This window comes from Trichosurus vulpecula, chromosome 1 (genome assembly GCF_011100635.1).
Source record: "Trichosurus vulpecula isolate mTriVul1 chromosome 1, mTriVul1.pri, whole genome shotgun sequence".
NCBI classification, from domain to species: domain Eukaryota; kingdom Metazoa; phylum Chordata; class Mammalia; order Diprotodontia; family Phalangeridae; genus Trichosurus; species Trichosurus vulpecula.
In genome coordinates this window covers 221,863,398-221,875,149 of record NC_050573.1, presented here as the reverse complement: position 1 = coordinate 221,875,149, position 11,752 = coordinate 221,863,398, and the positions used below count along the sequence as shown (strand labels likewise).

The window sequence follows — 11,752 nt, the reverse complement described above, 5'->3', positions numbered from 1 at the left end:
AGAGCATTGATAATTTGATTGATTTGTCCAGGATCACACAAAGAAATTTTTTTTTAGTAGTAGGAGTTGAACATAGGTGTTAGCATCACTGAGGCCAGGTCTAAAACCATTATATCATGCTGATTCTCCATGAGACTAAGGTACTATTGTTTGTTTGTTTTTTAGAACTAATGCTTGGGCAGGTGGAAGCTACTGAGAATATGAAACATCAAGAATCAGTCAACAAAATCAAAAGAATGAAAAACTAGAAGAAAATGTAAAATACCTCATTGGGAAAACAACTGATCTGGAAGAGAGATCAAGGAGAGACAATTTAAGAATTATTGGACTACCTGAAAGCCTTGATCAAAAAAAGACCTGGGATAGCATCTTTCAAGAAATTATCAAGAAAAACATCACTGATATCCTAGCACAAGAAGGGGGTAAAATAATTATTGAAAGAATCCACCAATCACTTTCTGAAAGAAATCCCAAAACAAAAACTCCAAGGAATATTGTAGTCAAATTCTAGAACTATTAAGTGAAGGAGAAAATACCAAAAGCAGCTAGAAACATGCAATTCAAATATCAAGGAGTCACAGTCAGGATTACACAGGACTTAGCAGCTTCAACATTAAAGGATCAGAGGCTTGGAATATAATATTCCAGAAAGCAAAGTAGCTTGAATTACAACCAACGGTTAACTACCCAGCAAAACTGGGTAAAAAGTGGATATTCAATGAAATAGGGAACTTTCAAACTTCCCTGGTGAAAAAACCAGACCTGAGCAGAAAATTTAATCTTCAAATACAAGACTCAAGAGAAGCATAAAAAGGTAAATAGGAAAAAAAACATGTTATTCAATAAGATTAAACTGGTTACATCCCTACACAGAAGATGATACTTATAACTCTTGAGAACTGTATCTTTATTGGGTCAGTTAAAAGGGGTGCACATACACAGAGGGTATGAGTATAAGTTGATTTTGATTCAATGATATTAAAAAAGGGAGAAAAAATGATTGTACTAGAAAAGGAAAGGGCAAGGCAGAATAGGGTAAATTATATCACAAAAAGGGGTGCAAAGGACTTATTACAATACAGGGAAAGAAGGAAAGGGGGTGAACATTGTTTGAATCTTACTATCATCATATTTGGCTGAAAAATGAAATATCATAAAGACACAGGTATAAAAATTTATCTTACTCCACAGGGAAGTAGGAGGGGAAAGGTAAAAGAAAAGAGAGTGGGCTCAGAGGTGGTGTGCAGATTGAGGGTAGCAGTGGTCAGAAGCAAAGCACTATTGAGGAGGAACAGAGTGAAAGGAGAGAAAAAAAGTATAAACATGGGGGAAATAGGATGGAGGGAAATGTACAGATACTAATAATAACTGTGAATGTGAATGGGATGAAATCTCCCATAAAACAAAACTGGACAGGAAAGTGAATTCAAAACAAGAATCCTGGGGGGCAGAGCCAAGATGGCAGCTGGAAAGCAGAGACTTGCATGAGCCCCACCCCCTCAGGTTCCTCCAAAAACCTATAAAAATGGCTCTGAAAAAATTCTAGAACTGCAGAACCCACAATATAGCGGAGGGAAGCAGGGCTCCAGGCCAGGACAGGCTGGATGGTCACGGGGTAAGGTCTATCACATGGAACTGGGAGTGGACTGGAGCAGAGCCCAACATGAGCTCTGCCTGGACCAACCAGACCAGAGCCCAGTGGAACAGGTAATACCACCCTAAATCAGTGAGCTGTGGCACTTACCAGACTTCTCAACCCACAAATACCAAAGATAACAGAGAAGGTTAGTGGGAAAAGCTGTGGGGCACAGAGTGAAAGGAGTTTGTGGTTCGGCCACTGCTCTGGAGGTAGCCGGGGGTGGTGCAGCTACAGAAATACAGTTGCAGTTGATTCAGGCCCCAGGCCCACCTAGTGGGAGGAATTAAGTGGCAGAACAGAGCTGGAGTGAAGAGCCTGCTTAAGATCTGAGTTGCGGTCAGGGTTGGCAGTTATTGGGGGAGGAGAAGCACTGGTGTGGCAGAGCTTACTGTGTAGAAATAGCTCTGAAAACAACAGCACATTCTGTCAAGCTTGGAACAAAGTACTCTCTATTCTACAAGCAGTCATATCCCAATGGAAAACTCAAGGATCAAGTAACTAGCTGGGAACATGGCCAGGCAGCAAAAAGAGTCTCAAATTCAGACTCTGATTTTGGAATCATTCTTTGGTGACAAAGAACCACAACATACAGCCAGAAGAAGTCAACAAAGTCAAAGAGCCTACATCAAAAGCCTCCAAGAAAAACATGAACTGGTCTCAGGCCATGAAAGAGCTCAAAAAGGATTAGGAAAAGCAAGTTAGAGAAACAGAGGAAAAGTTGGGAAGAGAAATGAGAATGATGCGAGAAAACCATGAAAAACAAGTCAATGACTTGCTGAAGGGGACCCCAAAAAATACTGAAGAAAATAACACCTTAAAAATAGACCAACTCAAATGGCAAAAGAGCTCCAAAAAGCCAATGAGGAGAAGAATGGCTTGAAAGGCAGAGTTAGCCAAATGGAAAAGGAGGTCCAAAAGACCACTGAAGAAAATACTACCTTAAAAATTAGATTGGAGGCAAGTGGAAGAAATCAAGATATTATAAAACAGAACCAAAGGAATGAAAGAGTGGAAGACAATATGAAATATTGGAAAAACCACTGACCTGGAAAATAGATCCAGGAGGGAGAATTCAAAAATTATTGGACTACCTGAACGCCATGATCAAAAAAAGAGCCTAGATGTCATCTTTCAAGAAATTATCAATGAGAACTGCCCTGATATTCTAGAGTCAGCGGGTAAAATAGAAATTGAAAGAATCCACATATCACCTCCTCAAATAGATACCCAAAAGAAATATTGCTGTCAAATTCCAGAGCTCCCAGATCAAGGAAAAAATATTGCAAGCAGCCAGAAAGAAACAATTTGAGTATTGTGGAAACACAATCAGAATAACACAAGATCTAGCAGTTTCTACATTATGGGATGGAAGGGCTTGTAATATGATATTCCGGAGGTCAATGGAGCTAGGATTAAAACAAAAAATCACCTATCCAACAAAACTGAGTATCATGCTCCAAGGCAAAATATGGATTTTCAATAAAATAGAGGACTTTCAAGCTTTCTCAGTGAAAAAACCAGAGCTGAATAGAAAATTTGATTTTCAAACACAAGAATCAAGAGAAGCATGAGAAGGTAAAAAAGAAAGAGAAATCACAATGGACTTACTAATGCTGAACTCTTTTGTTTACATTCCTACATGGACAGATGATGTGTATGATTCATGAGACCTCAGTATTAGGGTAGCTGAAGTGAATATACATACATATATATGCATATATGCACATATATGTACATATGTATGTATGCATATATGTACATATATATGTATATATAGACAGCGGGCACAGGGTAATTTGAATATGAAGGGATGATATCTAAAAAAATAAAATCAAATTAAGGGATGAGAGAGGAATGTATCGAGAGAGGGACAAAAGGAGAGATAGAATGGGATAAATTATCTCACATAAAAGTGGCAAGAAAAAGCAGTTCTATAGGAAGGGAAGAGGGGGTAGGTGAGGAGGAATGAGCAAATCTTGCACTCATTGGATTTGACCTCAGGAGGGAATACCATACAAACTCAATTGGGTATCTTACCCCACAGGTAAGAAGGAGGAAGAAGATTAAAAGAGGGGGAGACAATAGAAGGGAGGGCAATAGGGGGAGGAGATAATCAAAAGCAAACACTTTTGAAAAATGACTGGGTCAAGGGAGAAAACAGAATAAAGGGTAATAGTTTAGGAAGGAGCAAAATATAGTTTGTCTTTCAGAACATGAGTATTGTGGAAGGGTTTTACCTAATGATATGCATGTGGCCTATGTTGAATTGCTTGCCTTCTTAGAAAGGGTGGGTGGGAAGGGAAGAGGGGAGAGAATTTGGAACTCAAAATTTTAAAAACAGATGTTCAAGAAACAGTTTTTGCATGCAACTAGGAAATAAGATACACAGGCAATGGGGCATAGAAATTTATCTTGCCATACAAGAAAGTAAGGGAAAAGGGAATGGGTGGGGAGTGCGGTGACAGAACAAGGACTGACTGGGGAATGGGTAACCAGAATTCTATGCCATCTTGGAATGGGGGGCAGGTGGAAATGGGGAGAAAATTGATAAATCAAACTCCTGTGAAAATCAATGCTGAAAATAAAATATATTAAATAAATTAAATATTTTTTTTAAAGAAAGAATATAAAAAACCAAGAATCCTACAATATATTGTTTACAAGAAACACCTTTGAAACAGAGACACACACTGTGTCAAAATAAGAGGATGTAGCAGAATATATGCACCAAGTGGTATAGCATACAATTTCTTAGAGAAGCACTTAAGTAGGCTACAGGAAGAAACAAATAGCAAAACTATACTAATATGGGTCCTGAGACTCCCCCGCCCTTTCAACACTAGATAAGTCTAACCACAAAATAAACAAGAAAGAAGGTAAGGAGGTGAATAGGATTTTAGAAAGATATGATAAAACTGCAGAAAAACAAATGTGGATAGAAAGGAATATAACTTCCACCAATAGATGCACCTTCAAAAAATTGACCATATGTTAAGGCATAAAGAAACCTGACAATCAAATGCAGGAAGGCAGAAATATTAAATACATGCTTTTCAGATCATGATGTAATGAAAAGTACATGTAATAAAGGGTTCATGGAAAGATAGAATAAAGATTAATTGAAAACTAAATTATCTAATCCAAATGAGTTGGTCAAACAACAAATCTTAGAATCAATCAATGATTTCATCAAAGAGAATGACAATAATGGGACAACATACCAAAATTTATGGGATGCAGCCAAGGGAGTCCTTAGGGGCAATTTTGTATTTCTAAATGCTTATGAGAATAAATTAGAGAAAGAACACTACAGTGAATTGGGCATGCAACCAGAAAATCTAGAAAAAGAACAAAATAAAAATTTCCACTTGAATACAAAATTAAAAGTTCTGAAAATCAAATGGGAGATTAATAAAATTGAAAATATTAAAGCTATTGAACTAATAAAATTAAGAGCTGCTTTTACAAAAAAAAGAACAAAACAGACCAACCTTTGGTTAATTTCATTAAAAGTAAGGAAGAAGAAAACCAAATTAGCAGCATCAAAAATGTAAATGGTGAATGCACCACCAATGAAAAGGAATTTAAAACAATAATTAGAAGCTATTTTGCCCAACTGTATGCCAGTAAGTTTGACAATCTAAGTGAAACATAGGAATATTTACAAAAATATAAATTGCCCAGATTAACAGAAGTAGAGATAAAATACTTAACCCCATTTTACAAATAGAAAATGAATAATCTATCAGTGAACTTCCTAAGAAAAAAATCTCCAGGTCCAAATAGATTTACAAGTTAATTCTATCAAAAATTTAAAAAAAACAATTATTTGCAATACTATATGAAATTTGGAAAAATAGGCGAAGGAATCCTACCAAATTCTTTTTATGACACTAATATTGTGTAGATACCTAAACCAGGAAGAGCCAAAACAGACATAGAAAATTATAGACCAATTTCTCTAATAAATCTTGATGTAAAAATTTTAAATAAAATATTAGCAATAATGAAATATTTAAGTAAAATATAAATCTTCAGCATTTTTATATATAACCAATAAATTCCAGCAACAAGAGAAAGAAAAATTCCATTTAAAAAAATGTAGACAATATAAAATATTTGGGAGTCTTCCTGCCATGACCAACCAAAGAAATTTATGAACACAATTACAAAACACTTTTCACAAATATTAAGTGAAATCTAAACAATTATAAAAATGTGAATTGCTCATGGGTAGTTTGAGCTAATATAATAAAAATGACATTTATACCCAATCAATTACTTATTCACTACCATACCAATCTAACTACCAAAAAATATTTCATGGAACTAAAAAATAATACCAAATTCATCTGGAAGAACAAAAGGTAAAGAATTAGTCAAGCAAATTAATGAAAAAATACAAAGGAAGGTTGACTAGCTTTACCATATCTAAAAAGATAAAGTAGCAATCACCAAAACCATTTGGTATAGAAGAAGAAATCAAACAGCAGCTAAGTGAAACAGGTTAAGTACACAAGACACAGTGTTCTATGACTGTGGCAATTTATTATTTGAAAAACCCAAAAACTCCAGCCTCTGGGTTGAGAGCTTACAATTTGATGGTAGAAACTAGGTGTAGACCAACATCCCACTGTATACCAAGATAAAGTCAAAACGGGTACCTGATTTAGACATAAAGGGTTGATACAGTCAGATTCATGGAGAATGGAAGAATTTATGAGCAAACAGGAGATAGAGAACATTATGAAATACAAAACGTATAGTATTGATTATGCTAAATCAAAGTTTGTGACCAGAGGAAGGGGACCGAGGGAGCTGCGTCAGTACTGTCCCCTGAGCCGAAGGTCCCTTCCAGCCATTTCCCGTCCCGGTCCACGGCACATAGGCCGCGGAGACCCTGGTGCCCAGAAGGAAATCATATGGTATAGAGTGTTTGGGTGACATCTACTTGACGGATCCTCAAGAAACTGAAGAAAGAAGTACCTAATGCATTTGAGACAGAAGTAAAGTTGAGGGGAGGGGTGAAAACAGCAACTGCTTTCTCGGTCTGCAACCTGGCAGGATACTAAAATGTCTGGACATGAATAGCCAGGGATCTAACAGCAATGAAGAGGACTATGACCCAAATTGTGAGGAAGAAGGCAAGGAAGAGGATGAGGACCCTGGGGATAAAGAGGATTATTATGATGGGGTAGCAAATTATGTGGAACATCAGGGAGCAGATGTCTTTGATCCAGAGGAATAGCAGTTTACCTGCCTGACCTACAAGGAGTCAGGGGGCACTCTGAATGAGCACATGGTCAATTTGACCACTATGTTAAAAGTATCTCATTCACTGGCTAAACTTGTATTAGTTAATTTCCACTGGCAAATCTCAGAGATACTGCAAAGACACAAGTCCAATTTTGCTCAGCTGTTAGTTGAAGCTCAAATTCAGCCCAGTCCATTGAAACATGTAATGGTACATTCCTTCCATCACTGTGCAGCGTGCGTGCAGTTTGTTCGAAAAGAAAATTTACTCTCTTTGACTTGTGAGCACCAGTTGCTGTTGGGAGCAACATTGTACAGTGCTGGTAAAAGACAGTGTAGGAGTTGGAGTCTCCTGTATGGCTCAGGACTGCCTTCTCAGAACACCAGAGGATTTTGTGTTTCCTTTGCTGCCTAGTGAGGAATTGAAAGACAAATACGGGTGCTACCTCTTCCAGCACTATGTGGAGAGCCATTATCAGCTCCAGCTGTGTCCCAGTGCAGACTGCCCCATGGGCATCCAGGTACAGGATCCTAGAGCTCCGTGAGTGTAGTGCAATCAATGCAACAAGGTGTTCTGTTTCAAGTATTGCCAGATGTATCACACCCCTACAGACAGCAGCACAATCTGGAAATGGTTCACAAAGTGTGCAGATGACTCTGAAATTGTAAACTGCATTAGTGCTCACACTAAAGATTGTCCCAAGTGCAATATCTGTATTGAGAAGAGTGGAGGCTGCAATCATATGCAATGTTCTAAGCTAAACATGATTCTTGCTGGACGTATCTAGGAGACTGGAAGACCCATGGCAATGAGTACTATGAGTACAGTGGGTGCAAGTAAAATCCTTATATTCTAAACCAGAGTCAGCAGTCCCAGGCAAGAGAGGCCCTTAAGAAGTACTTGTTCTACTTTGGGAAGTGGGAAAATCACAATAGAGTTTACAACTAGAGGCACAGACCTACCAGCTAATTCATGAGAAGATACAAGAAAGAATGATGAACAATTTGGGGACTTGGATAGACTGGCAGTACCTGCAGAATGCTGCTAAGCTCCTAGCCAAGTGTGCTTGTACTCTACAGTACACGTATCCATATGCATACTACATGGAATCTGGACCTAGGAAGAGGCTGTTTAAGTATCAGCAGGCCCAACTGGAGGCAGCAATTCAGAACCTTTCATGGAAGGTAGAGCCAGCAGATAGCTATGACAGAGGGGACTTGGAGAATCAGATGCACATAGCTAAGCAGTAGAGGAGGACTCCACTGAAGGATTTCCATGACACATAAGTCAGTCCCCAAAAGGATATGGGTGAGAGGGGAGAAAGCATTGAGAAAACAAAGTGTCCAGCAGCCTTGCTGGAAAGGGCACTGTCCCTGGAGAGCAGAGACCAAGAACAAAGCCTACCCCCTCAAAGCTCTCCAATTTTAGTCACTTTTCAGTTTTCTTCTCATCTTTCTGTTTTGTTCGTGACAGGATAAAGGCCATATTGAATCGGCCTCTTTATAGGACTTTTTAATTCTCCCCTGGATTGCTGTTGGGAGCAAGGGAAAGTTTTTCTGAATGGCTGTTAATAGTATTGGATTATTACAACTCTGTAATTTTTGAAAGTTTTAAAACTACACAAAACAAAACAAAACACTAGAATAACAGAGAACCCTGTAAAAAAAAAATAAAGTTTCTATGTGAACAAAACCAATGCAACCAAAATTAGAAGGAAAGTAGACAGGTGGGAAACAATTTTAAAGTCATTGTTTCTGATATAACCCTCATTTCTCAAATACATAGAGAACTGAGTCAAATTTATGAAAAGTCACTCCCCCAATTGATAAATGGTCAAAGGATATGAACCAGCAGTTTTCATATGAAAAAATCAAAGCTTTCTATTGGTATATAAAAAAATGCTCTAAATCACCCTTGATTATGCAAATCACTCCAAATCACTTTTATTAATGCAAATTAAAATGATTCTGAGGTACCGTATCACTCCTATCTAAGTGGCTAATAAGACAGAACAGGAAAATTATAACTGTTGGAGAAGATGTGGGAAAATTGGAACACTAATACATTGTTGGTGGAATTGTGAACTGATCCAAACATTCTGGAGACCAATTTGGAACTATGCCAAAGATCTATAAAACTGAACATACCCTTTGACCTAGCAACACCACTACTAGGTCTGTATCCAAAAAGAGATAAAAAATCAAAAAGGAAAAGGATCTATTGTTTCAGTAAGGCAAGTGTCACAAAATCGATGGTGACCATGAATATGCCTGTATAATTCTGTATCACAGAATATGAGACTCTCCATACATAGAAGGCAGAAGAAGTGAAACATTTATTCAGACACCAGAGGATCCAATTTCAAAACCAATAACTCCAACATAGCAGCAATTGTATCCCCAAATCAGTAAGTCCACTTCATTATAATAGCAAAGAATTTAAAACACAGTATCACAGCAGGTAGCCAAGCCATCCCATAACCTTCCCCTCTGCTGGTGAATACTAACTCATAAATCCTAGCTGCCTGCTTGCTTGTATCTTCTCCTCCTGCAATTCTGAGAGACAGCTTAACTGCTACTCTCAGAGTATATAAACCTATACATACCTACATACATATATACATATATGTGTATGTATATGTATGTGTATATATACACACATATATATGTACACATCTACACATATATACATATATACACATACACACATATACAAATATACACACATATATACATCTACATCTATACATACATATATACTTATACAAGTATATGTATACATATGTGCATGTGCACGTGCATCTGCATATATATATATATGTATATGTATACACACACACATACACCCTTTTTAGAGTCCCAGGGATTCACAACCCTTGTTACCTAATTAGCAAAATGATGTGGGTCTTCCTACAAATAAGCCTCCCCTAATCAAGCTTCCCTTAACTAGCTCCACCTGAGACCTATTAATGGGATTAATGGATTAATGGACAGGGAAGACCTTTAATCATATTAACATCACACCTATATCTAGAAAAAATATTCATAGCAGCTTTTTCTTTCCTGGGGGAAAAGAATTAGAAATTGAGGTGATGCCCATCAATTGCAGAATGACTGAACAAGTTGGGATATGTGATTATGATTCAATACTATTGTACTATACGAAATGATGAGCAGGTAGATTTCAGAAAAACCTGGAAAGACTTATATGAACTAATAATGAGTGAAAAATGCAGAACCAGGATGACATTGTGCATAGTAAAAGCAACATTGTATAATGATTAACTATGATAGACTTAGCTCTTCTCAACAATACAATCATCTAAGACAATTCCAGGACTCATGATAGAAAATACTAACCACATCCAGAGGAATAACTATGGAGTCTGAAAGCAGATCAAAGCATACTATTTTCATTTATTTATTTGTTATTTTTTTCTTTTTGTGGTTTTTTCCTTTTGTTCTGATTGTTCTTTCACAACATGACTAATGTGGAAATATGTTTAATATGATTCTATATGTATAACCTATATCAGATTGTTTGCCTTCTTGGGGAGGAGTTTTGAGAGGCAGGGAGGGAGAAAAAAATTGGAACTCAAAGTCTTATAAAAGTGCATGGTTAAAACTATCTTTAAATGTAATTGGAAAAAAAATTAAACACTGGAGAGGTGAAAATAATAACTAATGTTCTTTAAGTGAAGTACTCCAGTGGCTTCTCATATCATGGAAATAATTCTAGCTTCCTAAAAGCTAATACAGTAGATTATGAGCTTTGAGAGTTTCTTCTACTCTAGAAAAAATTTCATTTCTAGTCCTGGCAACATATTACTGTGTGGTATCTGAGCATCAACCTTAGTATTAAAAAGGCTGATATAATGAAATAGGAAAACATGAAATGTCATTCAATCTCATGCACCTCCTTCAACTTCTGTAGTAACAGTGACTCTGTGTATGTTGTTTGCGTTGGGGCTGGGTGGAGGGGTAAGGAAGTTTTTAGAAGAGCTTTGACATGAGTTATTAGTATTAGTATTTTAAATTTGAGACCATAAAAATTCAGTGCAAGAAATTGCTAGTGAAGGAAGTGAATTATGTCAAAATTGATATTTTCAGTATAAATGATATAAAAGAAAATATAAGGAAGTTACAACTAAAGGAAAAAAATCACTCTCAGTTTCTTGTTAAAGAAGCAAATAAAGGAATTGATGAAATTCACATATGATTAACTCTAGGAATATAACTTTGCCTTCTAGATTAAGAATGTAATAGGGAGTGGAGAGATTATATTCTAGGAAAAGGGTTCATGACAAAGATGAAGAAATGACAGTGACAGAAAAAAAGAAAGCAGCAAAGCTGAAAAATGAATACCATAGTTTTGTTTGAACAGAAAGGTAAAATACTTTAATTATAAACAGTAGCCAAGACTACTGATTCATGAATCTCTTACCTTGGTGACACCAAGAGGCACTATCATAAATCTAATAATCAATGAAGTATGCTTTCTTTAAGGGCTGTGCTTTTGCAAGTTATCTTGAGTGAGATCCATCCTTTAAAAACCAGTTAATTAGCCCATTAGAGGCCTTGATTTTGACATTGGTAGGATGAGGAATGTTTAGTGTGGGCACTCCCTCAAAGTGGAATCTATATGAAGAGCTCCCCAATGGTAGATGGGGCCTGTAGGGACAGAGGGAACAAGCAACTGTAGAATAGTGGTGAAGTCCAGATAATGAAGGAGGCTACCTGGTTTCTTCCTAGGAATAGAATTTCTGATAACATCTCATCAATGTGAGAAGTGGGGAGAAGGAGGAGGCAACTCAGGCATGATGGTGAAGTCCAGAGGATGAGGGATGGCTGATCCAAACC

The 11,752-nt window shown here is 37.0% G+C and overlaps 1 pseudogene; it reads left to right on the top strand.

Annotated features, from left to right (window-relative positions):
- The first annotated feature begins 6,385 nt into the window (after positions 1 to 6,385).
- Positions 6,386 to 8,179, top strand: LOC118836127 (annotated as a pseudogene).
- The last annotated feature ends 3,573 nt before the right edge of the window (positions 8,180 to 11,752 follow it).